The sequence below is a fragment of the Cataglyphis hispanica genome, chromosome 16 (genome assembly GCF_021464435.1).
Source record: "Cataglyphis hispanica isolate Lineage 1 chromosome 16, ULB_Chis1_1.0, whole genome shotgun sequence".
Taxonomy (NCBI): domain Eukaryota; kingdom Metazoa; phylum Arthropoda; class Insecta; order Hymenoptera; family Formicidae; genus Cataglyphis; species Cataglyphis hispanica.
The window spans coordinates 3,713,063-3,736,486 of NC_065969.1; the positions used below are offsets into that span (position 1 = coordinate 3,713,063).

The 23,424-nt window shown below is 39.4% G+C and overlaps 1 long non-coding RNA gene and 1 pseudogene across 1 annotated transcript; one reads left to right on the top strand and one right to left on the bottom strand.

Moving 5' to 3' along the window:
• Nucleotides 1–4,905: 4,905 nt before the first annotated feature.
• LOC126855534 (uncharacterized) lies at nucleotides 4,906–6,924 on the bottom strand. Its single transcript, XR_007688254.1, has 3 exons — nucleotides 6,670–6,924; nucleotides 6,425–6,597; nucleotides 4,906–6,359 (listed from the first exon to the last, which is right to left on the bottom strand). It is a non-coding gene; the product is annotated as an uncharacterized LOC126855534 (long non-coding RNA).
• Nucleotides 6,925–16,325: 9,401 nt separating this feature from the next.
• On the top strand, nucleotides 16,326–19,149 carry LOC126855722 (golgin subfamily A member 6-like protein 22; annotated as a pseudogene).
• Nucleotides 19,150–23,424: the final 4,275 nt, after the last annotated feature.

A 23,424-nucleotide genomic window follows, 5' to 3' on the forward strand; every position in this document is an offset into this window, starting at 1 on the left:
TTCATTTTTATTTAAAAAATATAATTATGCATTATATGCGATAAATTGTATTCTGAAAATTATCATGCTATTAACAAAGTAATATGTAGTGCTCGACACATTCGCGAGTTATGGTAACCAAGTTCCAAGAACATTTTCTAGGCTTACAGCCAGATCGGCAAGTAAGGTAATGGCGTTATATCGAGTTTACTCTCGTACTTTAGAGTTCTGTAATTCGCAATTGAGACATCGGAATACTAGTAGCTTATTCCCTAAAGTGCTCGTGTCTCATCTACTGGATACACCGAGTTTACTCTTGTACTTTGGAAATTCATGAATTTGTGATATGGTCAATATGTGGAACGATACTGTTTCGAACACTGGCAAAGTTTAGATTATTATCATAAAATAAAATATGGAACGTTTGCCAACAGTAAAGTGTATGTATATATATATATTCAGCATCATTTTAACAGTTTTATCCAAAATTTAATTTTATCTTTTAAAATCTTTCAATAAGAAATTACAACAACTTTTTATCATATCATATAATTACTATATATAATGAACTTCAATAATAAATATAGTTTCTAATAATGTTACACAACTTTCATATACGTTTGGACATGATGTCACCAAGAGAAGTTATTCTGTTGCATACCAATGTGTACGATTTATATATAGACATCTGGTGAGTGAGCCCAATGCAGCCTGAATGCTTGTACTGAAACAACATCAAGAACGAGAAAGAGAAAAGGATGGGCGCAGGTAGAGAGAAATGGGTTGAGGAAGAAGCGGAAGTTGGACATTTTCTGACGAGACGCGTCGCAGATATAATGCCATTATATTTGCCTCACCTACACGTTAAAACTTCCATGCGTCCAACATATTCACCGATACTTCTCGAAGCGGGAGATATGCGCGTTCGTAGGTAAATCCAATATCGCTGACATACACCTTGTGTGTGTGTTTGTGTGTCTCGGCTCTATGCTTTAAAAAGTATCGCGAGCGGTTGGCGCCAAATCGTATCTCCTTCATTCCTTGTTGGCCCTTGTATACGTCAGATGAGTATGGAGAACAGGGTAACATGGTGACGAGAGAAGCCTGTCCGCGGCCAAGCACACGTGGGGCAGATTGTTCTCTCTCTCTTTCCCTCGCCCCTTTTCTCGCTTTCTATTTTTCTTCCAATATGACCGCTTTACTAAAACGAGCTCATTCAGTGAGTGTCCGCTTTCAGACTATAACATCATCGTGATGTAAAGAATTTAATAGAACGGCCGGTCAATGTATCTGTGTTACTGGCAGAGATAATTTTAATAGAACATTGCGGCGAAATACACGTGATTTCAATAGGGAACATATGTATATCCATTAGAACGGAAGACACGTTTCAAATTTTAAAAGTATCTTTTATACTTTCAAAATATAAATAAAATTAAAATAAGACAATTTTAATTATTGTTAATCGAGCTATTATTAGCAACATGCTGGCGTATCGTTATAAACGGGCGCTAAATTTTGACATAAAGAACGTCAATGCATTCTCGCAGTATTTATATCAAGCGTGTCAATTGTCAGAATGTTAAATGATACGAAGCGCTATCGTAGACAATCTTTATCAGCTCTCAACATCACACACTCTATATAGGAAGCACTCTGCGGTGATGTCCAATTACGTTTCAGCGGATATAAATCATCGGAAACATTGCGCTCACCGACGTTTGTTGGACACCATATATTTATAGCGCTTAGTACACACTGATAACTTTACAACGAGATACATATTTATAAGCTGTCAGACGCTAACGTGTTTGCATGTTTCTTTATACACCTAGTACATCGCATTAAAAATACATGTATCTGAAAATATAATCAATTAATAATTATATAACATACTTTAACTGTTTCGAAATTTTCATTTTATGCTACTTCAAACCCTCTTTTTTTTGAAAAAATACTTCCCACTTATAACTATTATAACTATTTAAATATAATATTTTAAATGTTAATCCTTTTAATCTATCAAACAATGTAATTTATTGTACAACTGTTTAAATATAATATATTAAATGTTAATTTTATTTTAATTTATCATCGGTTTAGTTTTGAAGTTATAATTATAATCCTTGCTTAAGCAAAAAAAAGTTTAAATTAGAGCTCAAAAAGAGGATTTAAAGTGAAATATAAGTAAATTATTCACGTAACAATTGACCAATATTATGCACCACAATGAAGGTAGGTTTTTTTTCGTATCCATCAGGTGTCGATTGGTTTAAATCACGATCCATCGCGACTCGCTAACGTGCGGCCGCGCATGGTCATCGCGGCGTCGGCAAATTACAGACTTCGTTAGAATCCCCGTTATCTCGATACCTCATCTCACCGCAGGAATTATAAAAACAATTCAGATTTATACCTTACGGCTTATCATGCCGGGAGAAAGTTATCTACGTGCGCACGGCACGAGTGCGCGGCCCGAGCGCCGTTACTTGGTTCGTTCGTTGGTTCGTTCATTGCAGAGACGGGGCCCGATAAATCTCGGCGAAGAATGGTTTTGTTTCCACTAAAGATTACAGACGCTCGATAAAAAGTCATTGTACGAGAGAAAATCGAGGAAGTCCCGATTATCGTGAGAATGAAATTGTGCGCGCATCTCTCCGTAATAGTAGTTACTTTGGCCGTCGACGTCTATGATTTCTCATTGAACCGTATATTAAGGATAATACCGACAATGATTGAAATCATATTGAATAAGAGGAAAAGTTACACGGCCCTCCGATCGGAGCAAGTTGATGCAATAATACACGGAAAATTTCTCTTTTCTTTTTGTACAAGTACGTATTGGCAGCGCATCTAATTTTGATGCGCCCATATTTTTGTCTTTATTCATGCAAATAAATTTAAATTTAACACAGCATCTCTTAATTTCAGACTTCGATAACCGGGTATTTTCTGACTAAACGATTTATCAATATATACCAAGATTAGAAAGTAATGCGTTACACGTTAACACCGTTATCATTACAGTATTTTTTTCGGTAACAAGAATATGGAATGATATCATTATCGACTACAGTAGAGAACACTACACTAAATAATTAAAACCAAAAAACCAAAAAATTACAATTTTTTTATTATATTTTAATATAAACTGATTTTTTGGAATCAATAATGAATAACGGTAATAAATTACTTTTCAGAAAAAAATACAGAAACTTTTAAAAAGGACGAATTACTTTTATAAAGTAACTTTTCAACCTTGGCACATACTCGTCATTAGTATTGCTATATGCAAGACAGCGCTTGATCAAACGAGTGAGAAAAAAATGTACAGAAAAAAGAGGAGGAAAAGAGAGAAACGGAATTAAAGAGAGGACGAACGGAGAGCGAATAGTTTAATAATTTATTTAAGCCCCGCAAACTGTGTATAATCTCCGAGATATTCATCCGAGACTGATCGCAGACGTAGTCGCAACCGTGCCCCTTCAGAATCGCGGCAATTATAACTGTACGCGCCGCAACGAGTGGATACTCGAGTATAAAATACTTGCTGGTGTACGTTTGCGAACGTGCTATTACGAGAGGCACCGCATTTCCTGTACTTCGTATTACACGAAAATGTGGCTTTAATCGGTGGGACATCTCACAAAAGTATTACACGGGTATTAATACATTTTATAAAATCTTGCGATCTCTCATTAACGCTACGAACGCAGCATCATCGATCGCGGTTGCGTATCAACAGCGCGTTTGAACAAGATTTGATGTAAAGTCAATTAACAGCTGATCCAAGCTGCGAAACTCATACAATCTATATATATGCGTATAAGAGTAATTTTTAAATTAATCATTGTTGTCACGATTTACGTACAAGATGAGAAAAAGAAAAAAAATACAAGAAGAAGAATATGTACGTTGTGTAAGAGACACGATATCAAAAAAGAGATTTGACTAAGTCATAACACGAGTATACATGCAACGTGACGCGAGCACAACACATCGCGGGCAATGCGAGCCTGAAATATATATCGTACACCCCGGTGACCGGCACAGGAGGACGAGAACGAGGATGAAGAGGACAACCCACGCGCCTCAATAACGATCACGATGCCCGTTGCCACTCTAGCCCCGGGCAACGCGAGTAGGAAGACAATGGCCGTAAATACTGGATGCGAGATGCTCGTCATCGTGCGGGGAAGCGAGGCATAATTCACAATGGATGTATCTCTTTAAATCGCGCGAAAGCGTAAAAGCTCATCGTGCTCGCAGCGTTCGCCGATGAGCTATCTCGCGACTGAACTTTGCCCGTTTCACCAGCTGGCCGATCAAACGTGACTTTTCCGCGGATACACGTGCGCTCGCTATTTCGACGAGCTCCTCCGAAATACGAGTGGCGATCAGCTGACGACCTGACACCTGCACGGGACACCGCGATTAAAATTGTATTTATCTCGAGCGAATGTGCGGCGTTTATTTATTGGATTCTAAACCTGATCATATTTCTGAAAAGATTTATGGCTTTAATTCCTTTTGATGGATTTGAGAAAAAAATCTATTATTTAGATAACAGCAATAGTTAATATTAGCAGTTAATAGTAACATGAGCAACTCTTACTAGTTGCTGGTTTCACAAACGAGATAGATACATTAATATTACAGATTTAGATCGTCAGCATATCAATCCGGTGAAATCGAATAATGATAAATCAAACTTTCTGCACATTAATATTAAATAAAATCATCTTTTTAACCGCGGATAATTATCTTCGAATTGCCTCGCGAGAATTGTCTTACTCGGTCGTGGTCATTAAAATCCCATTAGATGCGAATTTTCAGGGATACGCCGGGTCCACGGTGAAATTGGAATAATCAGCGTGATTGTATTAACTGTATAATCTGCGCGACGTTCCATTTCTCCTTTGCGTATTTGCGTAATTCGAATGATTTTATCAAGCAGCTCAGCGAACCGTGCCAAAAATTATTCGATTCCTCTCGCTCGATTCCTTACGCTCATTTTTATTCATTAATAACTTCCTCAAGATAGAAAATCCACTTTGAAACACCTTCGTCTTCAACACGTTAATAAGGATGTCGACTATTCCTCTATCCCGTCTAGTAATCTCGAAGATTAATTATGTTGCGAGTTACGGAGGTCAGCGTAGAACCAGTCTAGCGCAACGGCTAACTGCGTAATAAACATACGTTCGAACACTCGTTCCCCCTTCGTGAATTTTACATACTCGCTTGACGATCTGAGAAAATGTCTGCGAAATTTGGACAAACTGACAGGCAGCCGAGAAACAGTCAGCGCGCACTTACTTTTTTCTAGTCACACACATTGTTTGAATACCAAAACCTGCGGCGACGAATACACTCCGTTACCTGAAACAAAGGAGACCTACCGCTGAATGTGTGAACGTGAAAAGTGTCTGTCTTCCAGAATGCGTCGTTTGTTTCCGTCGTTTTCGTCGCGCCGTTTCAGCGCTTTCGCCCAATACGCAAACGCGAGACTTGGTGAATAAAGCATTGTTAGGCCTCTACTCTCTCTTTCTCTCCTCCGGAGCACGTCCAGGGAACGTCGACGGAAATCATAGAAATCTGTAAATGGAATCACGCGGGGCGCTTCGCGCAACGCTTAAACAAACGCGCTTACATTGTGCCTAAGCGAGTCCGAGCGGAGTTTAAATGAATTCCGTCTCGAAGTCTCTTGACAGCGCGATATATTCGCGCGCATCTCAATGACACTTGTTTTCGTTGTTATAGAACGTCGATTTGACTTGTCTGTACATTTCCATCGTAATAATCCACCCGCCACTCATTCAATACAGACGTTTAAAGCGCATCGTAAAGATAAATAAAAAAGCTTTATTTACGTACGTTGATGAAACTGCTGAATAAAATACAAATCGTTTTAAACATAAATTCCATGAATCGTTTAAGGTCGCATAACAAAATTCTTGTGGGTATTTTGCTCGTTATCATTTCCGCAAATTAAATAAAATAAATGCCAAGTTTTGAAAAAGTATGGAAAAACTATGTCTCCTTGTCTCGAAAATTTGAAACGAAGAGACATTCATCATCGCGAATGTTTATTATTATTATTTTTTATTAATGCGTACCTGATCTCTGAGCGAGATTTTTCATCGACGTTCATCACGGCCGGTCACGATCGGAGAACAAAAGTGCGTCTTCCGTTATCCGCAACATTGTAGCTCGCCGTGATTACGACTTACGTACAGCTGAAGACATCAACTTATTCTCGAGACGCTCGCCTCGCACTTCATTTCCAAGCTCGAATCCATTCGTCATTCGCTTGTGGACACAGTTCCATGGATGCACCGACAAACGATGTCATTAACTCCTTTAAAAATGGCTGTAACCTGAAATAGAGGCGAACAGATGATTTGCACCTGTAGTCGGGTCTGCGTGCTCAAAATAAATATACCACGTCTCGAAATAAAATCCATGATGTATTGACGATGAAATGCCTATTATCCTGAATATGACTGCCACTTTGCGCGGAGCGAAATGAATGGCCAATGGTTAAGTCATCGTTATTCATAGGTCTAAGTCCGAAACACTCTTGCGTATCTTGTCAGTTGCGTTATAATGTTGTCCCTGCAAATATAAATTATGGTTAGTCAAAGTAAATTTAATCACGTTGTTGTATGATGTAATGTTTATATATACCCGTAAAATACATTACTCGTAGAATTGACTCCATCGCTCTATGTAAATGAATTTTATTAAGCAAGCCACGATTCTTCATTTTCCCAAAACAATTGCGAAACGCTATATATCTTTCTCGAACTAAGTAATAAGATTTCTGCTAACAATATAAATGTAATAACACGAAATAGCTCGCGATGTAACGCCCGGTAACGATAATGGGTATAAATTTTATCGCTGTTCTCCCAAGAACAATGGAAGATCCCGATGTGATTACGAGAGCTCAGTTGGCACTGGCTATTTGCGGGCGGCGCAATTGCCGCACGGCAAAACACGGCAAAAAAAGAGCAGCCGAGGACCGTGGAAAAGGTGGGAACATTGGGATTTATTTGTATAGTGGCAGTTACGCTCTGCACACACCGTATTCCACGCGGTGCGCGTTATTATAGGCGAATTTTCTGGACCTCCGCCAACCGCTGCAAAAATATGCAAAGAACACGTTCCACCGTAATCGGCGGTGCTAACGCCCGACTATTACGTGCCAACGTAGTCAGGAGTTGCATCCCATTGATTTCTTACATCGGCCAGTGAGAAGATCTCGGTGGGTACCGAGGATAAGCTAGACTAAAACTCAAAAAGAAGAAGACGCGCAAACGGCAGCGCTTATCCGCGAGAATGCTTCGTGAAATCGCGCATATAAACGCTGCAAACACGTTCAGCAAATTCGTGGCTTGGCGGCGCAAAGAGAACCTCGACATTTGCATTTATCGAATCACGACAACAAGGCCTTAAGATCCGTTTCGCACGGCAGAATAAAGATACAATTTTTCATCGACATACAATTAGTCGAGATTGCTTCGTGTTTTTTGTCTCTTATCTCGTCAAACACGTATCGCAAAATAAGAAAAATTTATTAAAATAAATAATAATGATAAAATTGATTTTCTTGGCCGAGAAAAAAGTAATAACGTAGTATATAAGGATATTGAATGATAAATTATATACGTACATCATAATTACATATGTCTAGACATTTTACATAAACGCCGTTTAGTTCGCTGATTATAGAACGGAAATAAATAGCATTTGCGCAAATAAGAAAAAGAATTAATGCTGCACATCAGAAGACAAGCACTGAGAAAATGAAGGGCTCCGACCCTTTATTCCAGTGGCGTATTCATTTCTGGCGCTTTTACGCGCCAAGGCGTGGCATTGCTCTGCGGAGAACGAAGAGGTTCCGCGAAAGGCAGCGGTAATCACGGAAATGATCATAATTTTAACGATGAGACTCGCTGGGTCTCAAGGTTTCTATGGCAAGGCAAGAGCGATCGTTTTGTAGACTAAAAGAAAGAAGAAGTCGACAAGAAAAACGCTGAGGGGTGCGACTCAGAAGGAAGCGTAGAATGAGAAAAAAAAAGAACAATAAAATAGGCGAGGCGAAAAGAATAAAACGCAAAAGGACATTGGGGGCAACGAAAAACTAATTATATTAAGTGGCAGCTAATTACAGATCTATATCTGAAGTGACGTGCGACTGCAAATGAAGTACCCACGTGTAGCAAACAGCGAGATATATATTCACGTGTAGGTTGTATGGGCACGTATTAATTGCCAGAACTAGTTTAACGCTTTGAAAAGGTTCCCTTTATTTTCCCTCTCCGTAATTCCTCGTTTTAACGAGAAAATGTTTCCATCCGCCTAGAGTCGATATAACACGCTGCTCTCATCCTTTGAAAAGCACCTGCTTCACTCGGAAGTGGCCGAGCCTCGAGCAGAAAATTATTAGAAGAACTCGTTTAAAGGAATTTTAGTTCTGCAGAAAACGTTGATATTAAGACACGGAAGAGCGAGTCGAGGATATGTAACTAATTGCGCTAAAAATACTATAATACTCGTGGTATGCGGGGAAGGGGAAAGGCAATTAGATGAAACTACGACGCATTAGAAGCAATAACTTGCCGCAAATTACTGCATTGTTGGTGCTTCGAAACGAGAGCTCCGTGTACGATAGCAAAATTACGCGTTTCTATTATTTCTTCATCGAGAAAAGTTTGTCCGTGTGCTATATTTAGTACACATATTTCGCCATTATTAATCGCCGTTATAAGAGGTAACGTACGATCATTATCGAGGAAGACGTGAAGCTGCTATATGACCGGTACGATGAAATTCGTTATAAAGAATAACACCCGCCGTCATGTCGTCCGGGTACGATTCGGTAGCCAAACAAAAATCGTCCGTTCTTGCAGCGCACATTTATCAAGATCAAAGATGCAAGGGACAAGATGAATTCCTTGGAGAGAGCGCGGTCGGTGGGCTGCGATATCTATGGAAGACTAACGACTTTCGGCGAGTAGCTGCCACCAGATGCAAACGTATTTTGCATACGTTACCGATTCGCGACGCGCTTTATTCGCTTACAATGTTTGCGAATATCGTCAGAAAGTGGAGATATCGATTAGAAGCTGGAAAATAAATAGTGAAAATATTATATCAACCCATATAATTTGAAAAAAAGGTGTGACTTATCGGTAAAGAACCATTGTTTTCTTTTCGTTAGGCAAGAAATCTATCGACAATTATAATTCGCACGCGATTCCCTACGCGACGATCGATGCGCCGTGAAGCATAACGGCGAGTATTCTACGCGTCGCTGCTCCTCGATTCGAAGCACGGAAGTCGCGTGTCCCATCTTGCATGCTTTGTTGTTCTTATTCCGGCGGACGCTCGTTAGCCACTCAACACGCAACCCAATTTCTTCTCTCCGCTTCTCTTTCTCGGCTCACCGCTCACCGACCGCTCGCGCATCCTTCGACCGTTTTAATCTCTTCGAGTACACGCACTTCATACGTATATGTTTATTTTGCTTTACGAGATATATTTATGCTTGAAAACACTTGATAAAAAAATTAAATTTTTAATACTCTTTTTTTATTAAATTTTTGTTAAATCTGATTAGTTACTCCTCTAATTTATTACAAATCAGATAAATTTATAGCAGATATCCATCGATCTGCAATCAAACGTTATATTCCCTTTGCGTGAGTCATACCGAATCGTGACTCCCCCGAGGACGAGGGCAACAGAGAATCGTACACCACCCAGTAATTTTACGAGCGCGTAAAACCTTTTTATGATATTTTTAATCCGTCAAATTGGCGTCGCTTGGAGATTTGTCTGGCTTTTCTACTCGGTTCCATCATGTTACTCCCCGATCGGATAAGCCTCGAGGAGGGGACGGTAGTCGCATTCGCTGGCTGCACTGCTACTATGTCTATTTGAGGGTTCCCGCGGTGCGCAATTGATGATAAAATATGCACACCGTAAAAGTGACGTCCTTTACCGGTGGCCGGGCTGCGCGACCTTCGTTACGCCATGGCTTTAATTTTGTCGCAATTTAGAAGGGCCACGGCCGGAATTAATTATCCTCTCACGTTCGTCCGGTGCACTGGCCGCGCCTTGCGCCGCACGCACATTCAATATCACGCTCATCATTTTAAGCCGCATTCGTACTATTCAAACGAACGAGCTGACAAACGAAACAGAAAGTTGTATACGCAAAATTAAAATATTGTTGAATTTTTTATTTGATCGTGTGTCAGGTTTCATCAGATACATTTATTACAGATACAAAAATAAATTATACAATGCAGATGTATGTACAAATTAATTTTTTTATTTAAACCGTGTAAATCCTACTTTATACATATATTCAGCTTGTTTTTATCATCGTTTAATTTTTTTATTTTGTACGCTGGTAATTAGTAATGTTGCAGAAAATATCAAAACATGATGAGAAGAAAGAAAAAAAAAAAAAAAAATAAACATCGTTAGCTCGCTGCAACAGTTTCGCATATCACGGAAATTAGCGCGATAAAACAAAGTTGAATCTAAAAGAGACGAGTGCCGTATTCCATTCAAATTTACTGTTTTGTTCTAGCGCATCTACGATACGGCATAACACAGTTATTCATTAAACCTTCATGTTGAATCTTCTTTCCGCGAAATATGTGTAACGCATCTTGTTTATGTTGTATATTCAATGCAGTTTTTCCGATAATTTTCTGTTATTCAGAAACAAGTATCTATAGAAGCATCATGGGTTTTATCTTCGTTAACGATCATTCCGGTAGAAAAACGAAAAAAAAACCGATAGTATCTTATGAATTGCATTAATCCAGCCAGCATTAGCGATGTTTGCGGCAAATCGCAAAATGTAAATCTATAACACAATGTACTTGGATCAAAATGAGCATTTTTACGCTCCGACATATAACGTGTTAAAATCCATTTGTCGATTGTGTTTGAAGCGGAGGAATTCCGAATCGCAATCGATAATTCAGAGCCGGCCGTAAAACGCGCGGTGAGAGCGGCGCTTCTCTTACGAGAAGCGTAGCGCACGCGTACGTTGCATTATGCGAATCCTCGGAATTGCGAGGAAGAGCTGTGCATGGTGCCTCCTCCCTGTCCCCTATCCGCCTCTCGTCCACCGTCTATGCGCCATCGTCAAGGATTCTCCCGGCGTTTCGAGAGCGCCGGGAAGGGACTTCTCTCGCGGTCCTCAGGTCGTTCCGTTTATCTCGAGCACCGTCGTTTCGCGATGAATAAACAGCAGTCGGGCTTCTTCGAAACAATTTAATCTACATAAGCTAACAGCTACCTGTCTCTGCTAGCATCGCCGGTGGGGAGAGTCGAGCTACTCGGCGGAACCGACGTACCAGATGCAAGCGAAGCGACGGCTTGTCTCTTGCTCATCGCGCTCGTATACATTCTTGAACAAGATCAGCGTTTGTCCCTCGCGAGTTAGCACGGACCGAGGAAATCGGGCCGAGGATGGGAATAACAGGAACTGAAAGGACAAGACGAGAAAAGGGTGCGCGAAAAAGATGCCGGGATAGCACCTAGAACTTAGAGCTACCGGCGAAGGAAAACGGAAGGAACAATGGACGAGGGTGGGAAGGGGCGGAAGAGAGGAGGTCGGTCGATGGCTTCAAGAATCTACGGGGCCACAAATAAGAGATAAAGCTGGCCTGGCACCTCGTATCTACGATCTAGTCTCCGTATCACTCTTGGATGGAGAGGAAGGGAGTGAAGAGAAGGAGATTCTCCTCTGCAAGAGAATCCACCATAGATTGAATTATCGTCCCCCGATCGATTCCGAATTTAGTCCTGCCGCTTCTTCGTACCGTTGTTTCCGTTAGCATTGAAATAGACAGCGCAGAGATAGATGTTACGCAATTAATTTTGATGGTTTATTATTAAAACCATGACGCCAAAACCATGTATTCGCATGATTTTGAAAGATCCGAGCCGCGACGAATTGATTTGTGAGAACGTCGACGGAGATTTCTCCCCCGATTTCTCAAGCTTGTTTGTTTTTAGAAGGAAGGCTGGCTGGCCAGCCTACGATAAGCACGACGATTTCAAGGAAATGAGAGACTTTATCCTGCAGAGGTGGAAACTATCTTGCGTCAATATTGACGATATGTTGGCGCATTCGCTTTGTCAGCCGAAGACCGAGAATTGCTTTTCCAACTGACTCGTTTTCCGTTGTTACTATCAAAAGCATTGCACAGCGTCGAGGACACGCTTATCGCTTCGGTGTAATGTACACTCATGTAGAAACAAATATCTTAACTTAATATACGGAACATTTTTAAAAAATTTAATTAATTATTATTTGGATTCATTAACGATGACTTATAATTACACCTCGACAATATAATTTTTTTTTTAATATCAAGAAATATACTGGGTGTACTTAGTTTTCTTTTTCAAAATAAATAAATAAACACTATAAAATATCACGTAAAACATTTCTTGATAATTATATTGAGGCTAACCAAAATAAGATAACGTATCTCACGCAGATAACTGCATTGCGATTAGCTTTATTTCATAAAATGAGGTGGTTTTGTCGTTTCTTTTCTTCTTTCAATCTTCGTGGTGGCATAGAGAGTCAGCGGGAGTCTTTAATTAGCGGACTATTTAGCTTTTATCTTATCGCATCGAGAGAAAATCGGATGACTTACGCGCGTCCACGTGTAACTTTCTATCCGGACATCACGTCGAAGAGCGGGACTTTGACTTTAAATTGCTCGAGAAAAAGGGACGCGAAAAAGAAAAAGGAAAAGGGAAGCGGAGAATGTGGCAAGAGGTATCGAGCGATACATGCGACCGGGCACTTACCTCAACATCCCCGGCGAATTTGCGAGAAGCACCATCCTGATAAAAATGCACGATTGCTCGCGCGACAGCCCGCGAAAGATACGAGCGCCGGTACTTGTGCATATATTTCGCATTATCGAATCTTCCGCTTCGGTAATGCAACGATCGACGTTAATTCGGAATTTTCTTTACGATGCGTTAAATATTTCCTGAAAAATACAGCGTAATACATACCTCATTTCACGCTTCGACCGCACTTCCGTACGTGTGACGACGATACGGCCGAAAAAAAAAATGATCCCTACGTCGAAAAATAAACATAAGTGAAGTGCGAATAGAAAGTGATTCATTGGCAAACGAGTTTTACAAGTGATACGACTTCGCTAAGACAGTTAATCGAGTTAGATAATATCCAATCTCGGCGAAATTAATCGCGTCGAAATCGATAAATGTCAGGCGGACTAAAGCGAAATATATGTTTCACGTATGAATGAGACATATACTGATAGCTTTGTTCAATCCACCTTTTATAGGTACCTTGCCTCCCAGCGACGAGATAAACTTTTTCTTGTGAGTCAATATTTGCTAAATCGCTCGTTTCAGATATGTCAGCCCCACCTGTACGTTACTGCAGAGCACATGACTTCGATGAAATTGATAGTATGCAGCTGTATTTTCTTTTCTGTTTATATCACAGTACGTTCGACGGTTTTTATTCATGAATTGTATTCTGCGGCAAAGTATTACAGATAGAAATTTTATAACATTTTCCTGTTATGTTATCTTGGACAAGACATTTCAGATCGAAACATATGTAAGTGATTTTATCTTTTATTTCTTTTACGCTTGTATCGTTACTATATATCTGCACGACGTTATTAATCATAAATTATTGAGTTTATAACAAGAAAATATTCGTTCTTGAAATATGTTTTCAATTAAATAGCAATTTTATTGCTTTTCTCGCAATCGTATAATTATGCGTTGTGCAAATTATTCTATAATTTATCCTATAATTTTTAATTATAATTAATTTTACTTTTTAATACACATATAAAAATATAAAAATAATATTAAATAAGCAATGCAATTATAAAATTAGATAATAAAATTAAACATAAACTGTTTATGTTTAGTGTAATGTTGAGACAAATGTTGCGCATAAAGAAATGTAATTTATTACAAAAGTCTTTTAAAATATCGACAGTTATTACCTCTTTTTATGGATCACTTGACGAACAAATTTGGGTTAATAGCAGGTTCGGCGCGATAATATTCATTTAATGCAATTTAAGTAATTGCTGTCCCATTAAGACGACAGTCTTGCAATCGTTCCGCAAGCACGCGAGGAACTGTCTCGGTACGGTAAAACTGCATCAATTTTTATCTCCCGATATTTATCGTGGAAGCCACAAACAACTGCGCAACATATTATAATACTGGATTATTATTTTTATCGAATGATAGAATGAAAATTTTTATAATATACGCGATAATATCCCGAGCAACATATGCAAAATGAACAAGATGATATGCAAATAGAATCCTAATTTACATGACGGATTGCGAGCACAAAGCGATACGGTAATAGCCTAAATTTCTAATTACTAGAGACGGTCGTAATAAATTCGAAAATTCACAGTATTCCAGGCAACAGCTAGGCAATTAGGCTCGGCTAATGGACTCTAAACTGTCAGTTATGAGTTTCTAGCTTCATGAATGCACGAGATGGTATCACGTATACTTCCTAACGGATAATAATCCCTGTATATTTGCACAATTGCAACAAATAATCGTTATCCAACAACATTGGCTATATTGCAGATAACGTTAATGGCACATATATTATTCAGCAAACGTTTAACCTCGACGATGAAGATTATGCGCGTTTACAGAAACCGGTGTGTGCAAGTAATTTAAAAAAAAAAGAAAAACAATTCTTCCTTGAATGAAATTAATAAACAAGCGAGTATTTTTTCTCTCCTTTCCAATAACTTCTACTGCTCGTATTTTAGTTATCGCTGTAACTGATACTTTGCTGTATTCCTCGCTGCATCCCGATATCGATATCTATAACGCCGCTAATTACTGACGGATTTAATTTCACTAGTAATGCAAGTTAATACGAACAACATATGAGCGAGCCAACAGGGGTATGTGCATCGGATCTCTATTACTCTAACATACAGCTATGTTAATATATCTACCCTTCCGCGTTGAATCATACGTAAAACTTTGAGGTGATCATGGCAGTAAATATAACTCATCGCCGGCGAATGAGTTTCTAATTTGTTCATAATTATTCGCTCTAAAGCTTCTACGTAAATACGACGCCATTTAACGGTGAATCCTTTCCGGATGCTGAAATAGATATGTGTATCTCATATCGTGAGCAAGTACAAGCATTACTATTTACCCCATATAATTTCACGTGTAACGGCTACAAAGGAGAAGATACGAACGTTAACATATCCAGCTGCGCGCGTTAGGACGCTATGATAATTAGCATACTGCCATTATCACCTGTGCATCTGAAAATGATGAAGCAAATTAGTTAAGCCCGACCGTCGTTTTCGGACAAACTCTCGGTCGCGATGTTGCGGCAACCACGGTCATCGTCATTAAAGATATTGCAACATGAAACACAACTTTAACTCAAATTAAAGTAATAAACCTTCTCCTTTTGAAAGAAAATATAGCACGACTGCTAAGATATAGTCAGCTACTTCAAGCTGCCTAATATGATTGATTTTACTGTTGATCTTTTGTATCTCTTTACTATACAAAGAAGCACCATATACATATGGAAAATTTTTAAATAGATAAATAATATATTTTTTCATATAAATTCATATAAGTAATGCACAATTGTGTTGTGTATCTTATAATCCATAGTAAAATTTTTAAGATTAATATATAAAAAATAAGAAAAAAAATATTAAACAAAACAAATAAAAATCAATGCACTATTATTTATAATTTAATTTCAAAGTTAGTTCAAAAATTAGCCATAAACATATTTGGCAAGTATAGTTTCCAAAATTAATATTAAATTAATATTTTATGTTTTAAAAGTATAAAATAATATGATATATATAATATGTATACAATTTTAAAAAATATAAAAAAAAACTTAATTTAAATGAGTATATAAGAATATGCTTTTCAAGATAATATGCAATAAACCGATAACATGGGTATATTTTCATATTTTCATATTTAATGAAAACAACATTGTGTCGATAAGTGTTGATTCTAAGAAAAAAAGACCTAAAAAACGTATGTAGTAAGTATTGGTTTTGACCTGTAGATTCGGCTGTAATAATAAAAGAACGGTAAAATAAGGTATCTAGAATAAAACACATTTGCAGCAGTTGAAACGCATGTGACGACGAAGCACAAGGAAATTCATATGCGTAATGAGAAATGTTTATTATTACAATTATTGTACGATATATATAACCGTCGGATTGCCAGTATTCAGTATCAGTTACCAAAGCTTCAGCAAAATGAAGCTTGCCGTAGGCTTTATTATAGCCTGTTTGTCCTTATCATACGCATTTGGCGATAATGACATAGCATTAGCTAATGCGCAAGCTAACGCCGAAGCTAATGCAAAATCAACCGCGCAAAGTGAAACAAGCGCTAGTGTTCCAGTTCTAAGTCATACATACGAAATAGATGTACTTTCTGCTGCACAAGCAACAGCCAGTGCAGACGCTGCCAGCGCAGGAAATGCGTTAGCTGATGCACGAGCAGCAGCTAGTGCGAATGCCGTAACTCGTGAAGAAAAAACGTTAGTCAATGCACAAACAATATCTAGTGCAAATACCGCAAGCTCAATACCGCAAGGAAATAGTTTAACTAATGCAGAAGCAGCAGCAAGTGCAAACGCCGCAAGTTCATCGCATGGTGAAAAAGCGTTATCCAACGCACAAGCAGCAGCTACCGCCAATGCAATAAGCGCCGCTCGTGAAAAAGGCGAAACATCTGCCGAATCTATTGCACGAGCAGCAGCAAGTGCGAATACCGCAAGTGCTTCTCGCGAAGGAAATGCATTAGCTAATGCACAAGCAGCAGCTAGTGCAAATGCTGCAAGTGCTTCTCATGAAGGAAATTCGTTAGCTAGTACAGCAGCCAGTGCAAACGCCGCAAGTTCATTGCGTGGAGAAAAAGCGTTATCCAACGCACAAGCAGCAGCTACCGCCAATGCAATAAGCGCCGCACGTGGAAAAGTCGAAACATCTGCCGAATCTAATGCACGAGCAGCAGCAAGTGCGAATGCCGCAAGTGCTTCTCACGGAGGAAATGCATTAGCTAATGCACAAGCAGCAGCAAGTGCAAACGCCGCAAGTTCATCGCGTGGAGAAAAAACCTTATCCAGCGCACAAGCAGCGGCTATTGCGAATACAATAAGCGCCGCACGTGGAAGAGGCGAAACATCTGCCGAATCTCATGCACGAGCAGCAGCAAGTGCGAATGCCGCAAGTGCTTCTCACGGAGGAAATGCATTAGCTAATGCACAAGCAGCAGCAAGTGCAAACGCCGCAAGTTCATCGCGTGGAGAAAAAACCTTATCCAGCGCACAAGCAGCGGCTATTGCGAATACAATAAGCGCCGCACGTGGAAGAGGCGAAACATCTGCCGAATCTCATGCACGAGCAGCAGCAAGTGCGAATGCCGCAAGTGTTTCTCGCGGAGAAAATGCCTTAGCTAATGCACGAGCAGCAGCTAATGCAAATGCTGCAAGTGCTTCTCACGGAGGAAATTCGTTAGCTAATGCACAGTCAGCAGCTAATGCAAATGCTGCAAGTGCTTCTCGCGGAGGAAATTCGTTAGCTAATGCACAGTCAGCAGCGAGTGCAAACGCCGCAAGTTCATCGCGTGAAGGAAAAAGCTTATCCAGCGCACAAGCAGCGGCTATTGCGAATGCAATAAGCGCCGCACGTGGAAGAGGTGAAACATCTGCCGAATCTAATGCACGAGCAGCAGCAAGTGCGAATGCCGCAAGTGCTTCTCGCGGAGAAAATGCCTTAGCTAATGCACGAGCAACAGCTAATGCAAATGCTGCAAGTGCTTCTCGCGGAGGAAATTCGTTAGCTAATGCACGATCAGCAGCTGATGCAAATGCTGCAAGTTTATCTCGTGAAGGAAATGCGTTAGCTAATGCACAGGCAGCAGCCAGTGCAAACGCCGCAAGTTCATCGCGTGGAGATAAAACCTTATCCAGCGCACAAGCAGCGGCTATTGCGAATGCAATAAGCGCCGCACGTGGAAGAGGTGAAACATCTGCCGAATCTAATGCACGAGCAGCAGCAAGTGCGAATGCCGCAAGTGCTTCTCGCGGAGAAAATGCCTTAGCTAATGCACGAGCAACAGCTAATGCAAATGCTGCAAGTGCTTCTCGCGGAGGAAATTCGTTAGCTAATGCACGATCAGCAGCTGATGCAAATGCTGCAAGTTTATCTCGTGAAGGAAATGCGTTAGCTAATGCACAGGCAGCAGCCAGTGCAAACGCCGCAAGTTTATCGCGTGGAGATAAAACCTTATCCAGCGCACAAGCAGAGGCTATTGCGAATGCAATAAGCGCCGCACGTGGAAGAGGTGAAACATCTGCCGAATCTAATGCACGAGCAGCAGCAAGTGCGAATGCCGCAAGTGCTTCTCGCGGAGGAAATGCCTTAGCTAATGCACTAGCATCAGCTAATGCAAATGCTGCAAGTGCTTCTCACGGAGAAAATTCGTTAGCTAATGCACAGTCAGCAGCGAGTGCAAACGCCGCAAGTTCATCGCGTGAAGGAAAAAGCTTATCCAGCGCACAAGCAGCGGCTATTGCGAATGCAATAAGCGCCGCACGTGGAAGAGGTGAAACATCTGCCGAATCTAATGCACGAGCAGCAGCAAGTGCGAATGCCGCAAGTGCTTCTCGCGGAGGAAATGCCTTAGCTAATGCACGAGCAGCAGCTAATGCAAATGCTGCAAGTGCTTCTCACGGAGGAAATTCGTTAGCTAATGCACGAGCAACAGCTAATGCAAATGCTGCAAGTGCTTCTCGCGGAGGAAATTCGTTAGCTAATGCACGATCAGCAGCTGATGCAAATGCTGCAAGTTTATCTCGTGAAGGAAATGCGTTAGCTAATGCACAGGCAGCAGCCAGTGCAAACGCCGCAAGTTTATCGCGTGGAGATAAAAGCTTATCCAGCGCACAAGCAACGGCTATTGCGAATGCAATAAGCGCCGCACGTGGAAGAGGCGAAACATCTGCCGAATCTTATGCACGAGCAGCAGCTAGTGCGAATGCTGCAAGTGCTTCTCGTGAAGGAAATGCGTTAGCTAATGCACGAGCAGCAGCCAGCGCGAATGCCATAACTGCATCTCGTGGAAGAAGTGCGAAAACTATTGCAGCCGCGGAAGCAATGGCTAATTCAAGAGCTGCAAATAAAGCATGGAATAGCCATGATGACATTAGAAACAATAAAAATGATGTTCACATTCACAAACGCGGTAAAGATCACAATATAGAAATACATAAATGGCGTGATCATAATGGAAGAATACATGTTATAAGCTCTTCACGTTCTAAAGGTAAGGCTGGAGCAAATAGTGCCGCACAAGCGTTAAGTAGTAGTAAAACAATCGGGCCAAATTGGGACAAACAATTTGATAAATATAAAGTAATTGACATTATAAATTTTTATAATAAAGATAAAAATAATAGAAAATCTGGATATAAGCAAATAGTAGCTCAAAGTTTGGATAACGCAAGAGCTACAAGTGAAACATATGGAAAGAATGACGCGGCTGCATTTGCACAAGCTGCTGCTAGTGCCAATTCTGCCAGTGAAACATACGGAAGGAATGATGCACTCGCAGATTCACAAGCTTCATCTAGTGCTAATGCTGTCAGTAGTGCATATGGAAGCAAATATGGAAGTGCAGTAGCCGCTGCCAATAGTCAAGCGAGTGCAACTGCATTGAGCCATAGAAGACGACACAGAGACAAGAATTATAATAGAAATTGGGAATATCACGGTCGTCATAGAAGCTATGAAAATCGGTATGGTTCTTCAGAGGAAAAGCTATGGCCCCCGAGACATAATGAACCTCTCAATGTAATTTACCGAAGAAGGAGATCAATCAGCAATGCAGCGGCTTTAGGTCAAAGCGGCGCTATTGCTACGAGTAATTGACGTAAAGGAACTTCCATTGTCAAAACTAACAGCGCATCTAACGCTGTTGCTGCTGCTCTAAAGAATATACGTAAAGGAACTTCTATTGCCAGAAGTAATAGCGCATCCAAGGCTTTTGCTCTAACAAATAATTTAAAAAGGAGCCACTAATGCCGCAGCTAACAGCGCATCTGTCGCTGCTGCAAGGAGCAGTTAAATCTTATGTTAGTATGAATAAATTAATCTTTCACATTTTTTTCAAGTTTTTTTTTATAAGGAAAAAAGGAGAGAGACGATTTTAAGTGTGAGATAATAATTATTAAAATTAATTTTGTTTCGTAGAAGTATAAATTCAATTAAACTGCATGTTATAAAATATTACATGTCTCTCATAATTTGCCAAGCAATATCTGCATTGTACCTTTTTTATTTTAATTCTGAAACTCTTAAAAATTTTATAACTCTTAAAAATTTTTATGATATGCTATAAGAAAAAAGATGTTATCTTACGCAATACAATATAATCTTTTATAGATTTTCTCTTGCAAATAATTTCAAACTTTTTGCATTTATGTTGCTTAATAAATAATAACAAAAAGTCCACTTTAATAATAAAGACTGAATTCTAGCTATGTATAATTTCACACATAGTTTGTTTTACCACATTGTTTTATTCATTAATCATTATTAATGATTGTAAATTGCAATCAGTAAGATTACATTAATAGTCACGGCAGTCAATAAATTTGCCCTGTATTATGTTACATTTCTGAAAGTATCGCACCGTCACGGTGATGACTTTTGCTCCGGTTCACGTATTGATAGCTTTATAGTTTTATTATTCACAGCCTTTACTTTCGCGCAAGAGTAAATACATACGAGGCTTGCCTAATCCGTCGAACCTGCGCGCTAGAGCATGTTTTATTGAAGCACTTATCGTAGCGGACGTGTTGAATATAAAAATCTTACGATCATTCGAATTTATCGTACGCTGCCGCTTAGACATTCGCCGCTCCGTCATGGTATAGTGCACACAAACCGATAAAATATTATCGTTGCTATTTATACCTGTCAGAAAAAAAATTGCGTTATTCAATTACCACAGGCGCAAGTTGTCGCGCTCGTCAATAATTATTTGCAACGCGGCATTCGAATGCATAGTTTCATTTATCGTTTCTATATCGCGTAGAGAACCGGAGGGAGAAACGATTCTCTATCGTAAATAATCTTATTTATCTTTGTGAAATATTGCTCTATGTATCGATAACATATTATTAAATAAATTTCGATTGCCTTTTGTATAAGTTAAAATTGAAATGTTTATATACCCATGTATGTTTTTCTCGTTACGCACTATGCAAATAGAATGTTTATATAAATGTATTTTATTCTTTTTAAATACTTTATTCACAATCGAAATAATATACTGTGCAATGTGACTAGAAGATGACATATTTTTTAAGAATTAGTCCTTGTTGTAGATAAGTTTCTTAAGAATTTTTACAATTTTAAATTAAAATTTTAAAATTAAAATTTGAAATTAAAATTTTTTATGCTGTCAAGTGAGAATTTAACAAACAAGACGGTACTTGAGCTAAACAATTCGAGCCTGTACGGTTAGGAAGATTATTTAGATTGGCTAGTTCAAGTATACTATAGAGTATCGTGAAATCGCGGTTTATGTCATGCAAATAGAGATGATGAATAAAGCAGTAATGGAAGCGATACGAGACTTTTCCATTTCCTACAGTCATTCTCTAAATAATGATACTATGAAAGCAGATTATATCGCAATAATATAAATAGGAATATATTAATGTAGAGTGATATTTGCGTCGTACTCCCTTTAACTTTCTCGAACCAAAAATTCTGCGATAAATATACTTTTGTGATGCTTGAATCGAAAATTGAGTCCTCAATATGATGATTTAGAATCTTGATAATTGAGCCGTGAGACGTTTCTATTTCCAATATTTCGCAATTCGCATTCGAAGCAGACAATGCCTGGTTATTGGTGGGCGGGTAGCAGGGTGTCGTTTACTGCAGGAGTCGCTTCGCTGCAATGATAGCGTCGCGTAATGCTACGGATGAGACTATCTGCGGAGCGTAATGCAGCGGAGTACGGATTCGGGTAGGTGCGGAGGATGGGTAGTCGAATGAGTGGGGCACGAATACAGGATGATTATGTCACGGTGTGATGTACGAGGATTGGCAACATGCCATGCGGTCATCCGACCGCAGCATACAGCATCCTCTCCTTGTATCTTCCATCTTTATTTAATGTATGGTATCTCTTATTCCGTGATCTTCTTATCGCTTATAATGACGATTGATATGCCAAAAAAATGTTATGTTATCAAACGTTATTAATCACTCGTGTGTGGCATCAATTAATCATTTATATTATAATCATACGCTACATAAAGTTTACAAACATTTGTATATAATAAAAAGATGATAATCTGGAGTGTATCGTGAAAGAAATATGAGACAGTTGTAAGATACAGTTAAAAATCTCCGTTGTGATATATAAATATGATATTCCCACGCATTCATTCACATACTGCACTCGTACATCTCTCGCCACGAAGAAAGAGCTTGTAGTTCGAAGTGAAAAGTTCGTTAACACACTTTGTGGTTGCAATTCTGGCAACTCTCCCTCCACGGGTGGTGCTATAAACTTTAAGGCATTGTGACTTTAGGAAGCTCACATGTGAGTTAGTTTAATGTTCGATGGAGCTAACCGAGTCTCGCGATAAGACCTACCGCGGAAGAAATTTTTTATCATGCCCGCACGAATCGTGTCATGTCGCACTGACGAGCAGTTTAATCGAAGCAATGTTCCATTACCGGATAAAATATTACGTGCTTTTTAAATTCTGCAGCAACATCGACAACGTTGACTCCGATGCATTCTTCTTTGTACCGCATTCTGCGTCAAGCAGAAAAAAAATGAAACTGTTGAAATTCAGAAAAGAAAAAAAGGATAAAAATCATATATACCATACGCACAGCACGCATCATGTTGCAAAAGTTATGCAGAGGACAGTTGTAACGCTTAGTAGCGTTTGATGTATTTATTACGCAACGCTCACGTGGTCTTTTTCACACGCACGTGTGCACTCGTAGCGTGATGTGCAAAGTACATGTGACATGAATGATACATGTATCTTCGTCAAAAAGTTCGCACGAATCGCTCTGCCACTATGATTCAATGACTTTAAAACTCATCGACCCAAGCTCGTTAATGAACTTATGATTCAATGAGAGGTCATGTCGTACGCTTTCTCTGATTCATAAATCAAACTGACAAAAGTACTTGTTTGATGCTCACTTTGATTATAGCTTTTTAAATTTTTTGCACATAATTGATTTTATTTTGACAAGTTCTACCGGAAAAAGAAGTTAATTACTAAATCGTCTTTTTCGTCTAACCCTT